Consider the following 5,789-nt stretch of genomic DNA (forward strand, 5'->3'; position numbering starts at 1 on the left):
CAAGGGCAAAGAGGGGCGGAGAAGGGCAAAGAGGAGCGGACAAGGGCAAAGAGGAACGGACAAGGGCAAAGAGGGGTGAACAAGGGCAAAGAGGGGTGAACAAGGGCAAAGAGGGGCGGACAAGTGCAAAGCGGGTAGGACACTGGCAAGGAGGGGTGGACAAGGGCAAAAATTGGCGGACAAGGGCAAAGAGGGGCGGAGAAGTGCGGAAAATACGGCACAAGGTCAAAGACAGGGGGACATGGTTGAAGAGGGGCAGACAAGTGCAAACAGGGCGGACAAGGGCAAAGAGGGGCAGACAAGGTCAAAGAGGGGCGGACAAGGGCAAAGTGGGGTGGACAAAGGCGAAGACGGGCGGACAAGGGCAAAGAGGGATCGGACAAGAGCAAAGAGGGTCCGACAAGGCCAAAGAGGTGCGGACAAATGCAGACAATACGGGACAAGTGCAAAGATGAGCAGAAGGGTTCGGAGAATACGGGACAAGGGCAAAGAGGAGCGGACAAGGGTAAAGAGGGTCAGACAAGGGCAAAGAGGGGCGGACAAGGGCAAGAGGGGCGGACAAGAGCAAAGAGAGGCGGAGAAGTGCAAAGAGCGGCGGACAAGGGCAAAGAATGTCAGACAAGGGCGGAGAATATGGGACAAGGGCAAAGAGGGTCAGACAAGGGCAAAGAGGGTCAGACAAGGGCAAAGGTGTGCGGACAAGAGCAAAGAGGGGTGGAGAAGGGCAAAGAGGGGCGGAAAAGGGCAAAGAGGGACGGACAAGGGCAAAGAGGGACGGACAAGGGCAAAGATGGGCGGACAAGGGCAAAGAGGGTTGGAGAAGTGCAGAGAATATGGGACAGGAGTAAAGAGTGGCGGACAAGGGAAAAGAGGTGCGGACAAGGGCAAAGAGGTGCGGACAAGTGCAAAGAGGGGCGGAGAATAGCGGAGAATACGGGACAAGGGCAAAGAGGGGCGGACAAGTGCAAAGAGGGGCGGACAAGAGCAAAGAGGGGCGGACAAGTGCAATGAGGGGCAGACAAGTGAAAGAGGGGCGGACAAGGGCAAAGAGGGGTGGAGCAGTGCGGAGAAAACGGGACAAGAGAAAAGAGGGGCGGAGAAGTGCGGAGAATACGGGACAAGGGCAAAGAGGGGCGGACAATGGCAAAGAGGGGCAGAGTAGGGCAAAGAGGGGCGGACAAGGGAAAAGAGGGGCGGACAAGGACAGAGTGGAGAAGTGCAAAGAGGGGCAGACAAGTGCTGTGAATACGGGACAAGGGCAAACAGGGGCGTAGAAGTGTGGAGAATATGGGAGAAGTGCAAAGAGGGGCGGACAAGTGCAAAGAGGGGCGGACAAGTGCAAAGAGGGGCGGAAAAGGGCAAAGACGGGCGGACAAGTTCAAAGAGGGGTGGACAAGGGCAAAGAGGGGCGGAGAATTGCAGAGAATACGGGACAAGGGCAAAGAGGGTTGGACAAGGACAAAGAATGGCGGACAAGGGCAAAGAGGGGCGGACAAGGGCAAAGAGGGTTGGAGAAGTGCAGAGAATATGGGACAGGAGTAAAGAGTGGCGGACAAGGGAAAAGAGGTGCGGACAAGGGCAAAGAGGTGCGGACAAGTGCAAAGAGGGGCGGAGAATAGCGGAGAATACGGGACAAGGGCAAAGAGGGGCGGACAAGTGCAAAGAGGGGCGGACAAGAGCAAAGAGGGGCAGACAAGTGCAATGAGGGGCAGACAAGTGAAAGAGGGGCGGACAAGGGCAAAGAGGGGTGGAGCAGTGCGGAGAAAACGGGACAAGAGAAAAGAGGGGCGGAGAAGTGCGGAGAATACGGGACAAGGGCAAAGAGGGGCGGACAATGGCAAAGAGGGGCAGAGTAGGGCAAAGAGGGGCGGACAAGGGAAAAGAGGGGCGGACAAGGACAGAGTGGAGAAGTGCAAAGAGGGGCAGACAAGTGCTGTGAATATGGGACAAGGGCAAAGAGGGGCGTAGAAGTGTGGAGAATATGGGAGAAGTGCAAAGAGGGGCAGACAAGTGCAAAGAGGGGCGGACAAGTGCAAAGAGGGGCGGAAAAGGGCAAAGAGGGGCGGAAAAGGGCAAAGACGGGCGGACAAGTTCAAAGAGGGGTGGACAAGGGCAAAGAGGGGCGGAGAATTGCAGAGAATACGGGACAAGGGCAAAGAGGGTTGGACAAGGACAAAGAATGGCGGACAAGGGCAAAGAGGGGCGGACAAGGGCTAAGATGGTCTGACAATACGGGACAAGGGCAAAGAGGGGCGGACAAGGGCAAAGAGGTGCGGAGAATTGAGTAGAATAAGGGAGAAGGTCAAAGAGGGGCGGACAAGTGCAAACAGGGGCAAAGAAGGGGAGAGAGGGGCGCACAAGGGGAAAGAGGGGCGCAAAATTTCAAAGAGGGGCACACAAGTGCAAAGAGGTGCGGACAAGCGCAAAGAGGGGCGGACAAGATCAAAGATGGTGCGGAGTATTGCGGAGAATACGGGACAAGGGGAAAGAGGGGCGGACAATGGCAAAGAGGAACGGACAAGGGCTAAGAGGGGCGGAATAAGGGAAAGAGGGGCGGAGAAGTGCGGAGAACACGGGACAAGGGCAAAGAGAGGCGGACAAGGGCAAAGAGCAGCCGACAAGGACAAAGAAGATCAAACCAGGGCAAAGAGGGACAGAAAATGGCAAAGAGGGTCGGACAAGGTCTAAGAGGGGCGGACAAGGGCAAAGACAGGTGGACAATGCCAAAGAAGTTCGGACAATTGAAAGAGCTGCGGAGAAGTGCAAAGAGGGGTTGACAAGGACAAAGAGGGGCGGACAAGGGCAAAGAGGAGCGGAGAAGTGCATAGAGGGGCAGACAAGTGCGGTGAATACGGGACAAGGGCAAAGAGGGGCGGAGAAGTGCGCAGAATATGGGAGAAGGGCAAAGAGGAGCAGACAAGGGCAAAGAGGGGAGTAGAAATGCAGAGAACATGAGACAAGGTCAAAGAGGGGCAGACAAGGGCAAAGAGGCGCGGACAAGGGCAAAGAGGCGCGGACAAGGGCAAAGAGGGGCGGAGAAGTGCGGAGAATACGGGACAACGGGAAGGAGGTGCGGACAAGGGCAAAGAGGTGCGGACAAGGGCAAAGAGGGACGGACAAGCGAAAGGGGCGGACTAGGGGAAAGAGTGGCGGAGAAGTGAGGAAAATATGGGACAAGGGCAAAGAGGGGCGGAAATTTCGGAGAATACGGGAGAAGTGCAAAGAGGGGCGGACAAGGGCAAAGAGTTGCGGAAAAGGTCAAAGAGTGGCGGACAAACGCAAAGAGGAGCGGAGAATACGGGACAAGGTCAAAGAGGGGCGGTTAAGGTCAAAGAGGGGCGGAGAAGGGCAAAGCTGGACGGAGAAGGGGAAAGAGGTTTGGAGAAGTGCGGAGAATACGGGACAAGGGCAAAGTGTGGCGGAGAAGTGCAGAGAATACGGGAGAAGGGCAAAGAGGGGCGGACAAGGGCAAAGAGGGGAAGACAAGGGCAAAGAGTGGCGGACAAAGGGCAAAGAGGGATGGACAAGTGCAAAGAGGGGCGCAGAATTGCAGAGAATATGGGACAAGGGCAAAGAGGGGTGGACAAGGGCAAAGAGGGGCAGAGAAGTGCGGAGAATACGGGACACGGGAAAATAGGGGCGGAGAATTGCGGAGAATACGGGACAAGTGCAAAGAGGGGCGGACAAGGGCAAAGAGGAGCGGAGAAGGGCAAAGAGTGGCGGACAATGGCAAAGAGGGGCGGGCAAGGTCAAAGAGGGGCGGACAAGGGCAAAGAAGGGCGGACAAGGGCAAAGAGGGGCGTACAAGTGCGGAGAATACATGACAAGTGTAAAGAGGGGTGGACAAGTGCAAAGAGGGACGGACAAGGGCAAATAGGAGCGGACAAGGGCAAAGAGGGGCGGAGAAGTGCGGAGAAAACGCGACAAGGGCAAAGAGGGGCGCACAATGGCAAAGAGGGGCGGACAAGTGCAAAGAGGGGCGGAGAAGGGAAGAGAGGGGCGGAGAAGGGGAAAGAGGGGCGGACAAGGGCAAAGAGGGGTGGACAAGGGCAAAGAGGGGCAGACAAGGGCAAAGAGGGACGGAGAATACGGGATAATAGCAAAGAGGGGCTGAGAAGGTCAAAGAGGGGCAGAGAAGGGCAAAGAGGTGCAGAGAAGGGCAAAGAGGGGCACAGAAGGGCAAAGAGGGGCACAGAAGGGCAAAGAGGGGCGGAAAAGGGAAAAGACGGGCGGACAAGTGCAAAGAGGGTCGCACAAGGGGAAAGGTGTTGGACAAGGGGAAAAAACGGACGGATAAGTGCAAAGACGGGCGGAGAAGTGCGAGAATACGGGACAAGGGCAAAGAGGGGCAAAGAAGTGCGGCGAATACGGGACAAGGGCAAAAAGTGGCGGACAAGGGCAAAGAGGGGCAGACAAGGGCAAAGAGTGGCGGACAAGGGCAAAGAGTGGCAGACAAGGGCAAAGAGGGGCGGACAAGGGGAAAGAGGGGCGGAGAAGGGAAAAGAGGTGCGGACAAGTGCGGAGAATACGGGACAAGGGCAAAGAGGGGCGGACAAAGGGAAAGAGGGGCGGAGAAGTGCGGAGAATACGGGACAAGGGCAAAGAGGGGCGGACAATGGCAAAGAGGAGCGGAGAAGTGCGGAGAACACAGGAGAAGCGCAAAGAGAGACGGACAAAAGCAAAGAGGGGCCAACAAGGGCAAAGATTGGCGGACAAGGGCAAAGAGGGGCGGAGAAGTGCGGAAAATACGGCACAAGGTCAAAGACAGGGGGACATGGTTGAAGAGGGGCAGACAAGTGCAAACAGGGCGGACAAGGGCAAAGAGGGGCAGACAAGGTCAAAGAGGGGCGGACAAGGGCAAAGTGGGGTGGACAAAGGCGAAGACGGGCGGACAAGGGCAAAGAGGGATCGGACAAGAGCAAAGAGGGTCCGACAAGGCCAAAGAGGTGCGGACAAATGCAGACAATACGGGACAAGTGCAAAGATGAGCAGAAGGGTTCGGAGAATACGGGACAAGGGCAAAGAGGAGCGGACAAGGGTAAAGAGGGTCAGACAAGGGCAAAGAGGGGCGGACAAGGGCAAGAGGGGCGGACAAGAGCAAAGAGAGGCGGAGAAGTGCAAAGAGCGGCGGACAAGGGCAAAGAATGTCAGACAAGGGCGGAGAATATGGGACAAGGGCAAAGAGGGTCAGACAAGGGCAAAGAGGGTCAGACAAGGGCAAAGAGGGTCAGACAAGGGCAAAGGTGTGCGGACAAGAGCAAAGAGGGGTGGAGAAGGGCAAAGAGGGGCGGAAAAGGGCAAAGAGGGACGGACAAGGGCAAAGAGGGGCGGACAAGGGCAAAGATGGGCGGACAAGGGCAAAGAGGGTTGGAGAAGTGCAGAGAATATGGGACAGGAGTAAAGAGTGGCGGACAAGGGAAAAGAGGTGCGGACAAGGGCAAAGAGGTGCGGACAAGTGCAAAGAGGGGCGGAGAATAGCGGAGAATACGGGACAAGGGCAAAGAGGGGCCGACAAGTGCAAAGAGGGGCGGACAAGAGCAAAGAGGGGCGGACAAGTGCAATGAGGGGCAGACAAGTGAAAGAGGGGCGGACAAGGGCAAAGAGGGGTGGAGCAGTGCGGAGAAAACGGGACAAGGGCAAAGAGGGGTGGAGCAGTGCGGAGAAAACGGGACAAGAGAAAAGAGGGGCGGAGAAGTGCGGAGAATACGGGACAAGGGCAAAGAGGGGCGGACAGGGGCAAAGAGGGGCAGAGTAGGGCAAAGAGGGGCGGACAAGGGAAAAGAGGGGCG

The sequence above is a fragment of the Phaenicophaeus curvirostris genome, unplaced genomic scaffold, assembly GCF_032191515.1.
Source record: "Phaenicophaeus curvirostris isolate KB17595 unplaced genomic scaffold, BPBGC_Pcur_1.0 scaffold_129, whole genome shotgun sequence".
Lineage (NCBI taxonomy): Eukaryota > Metazoa > Chordata > Aves > Cuculiformes > Cuculidae > Phaenicophaeus > Phaenicophaeus curvirostris.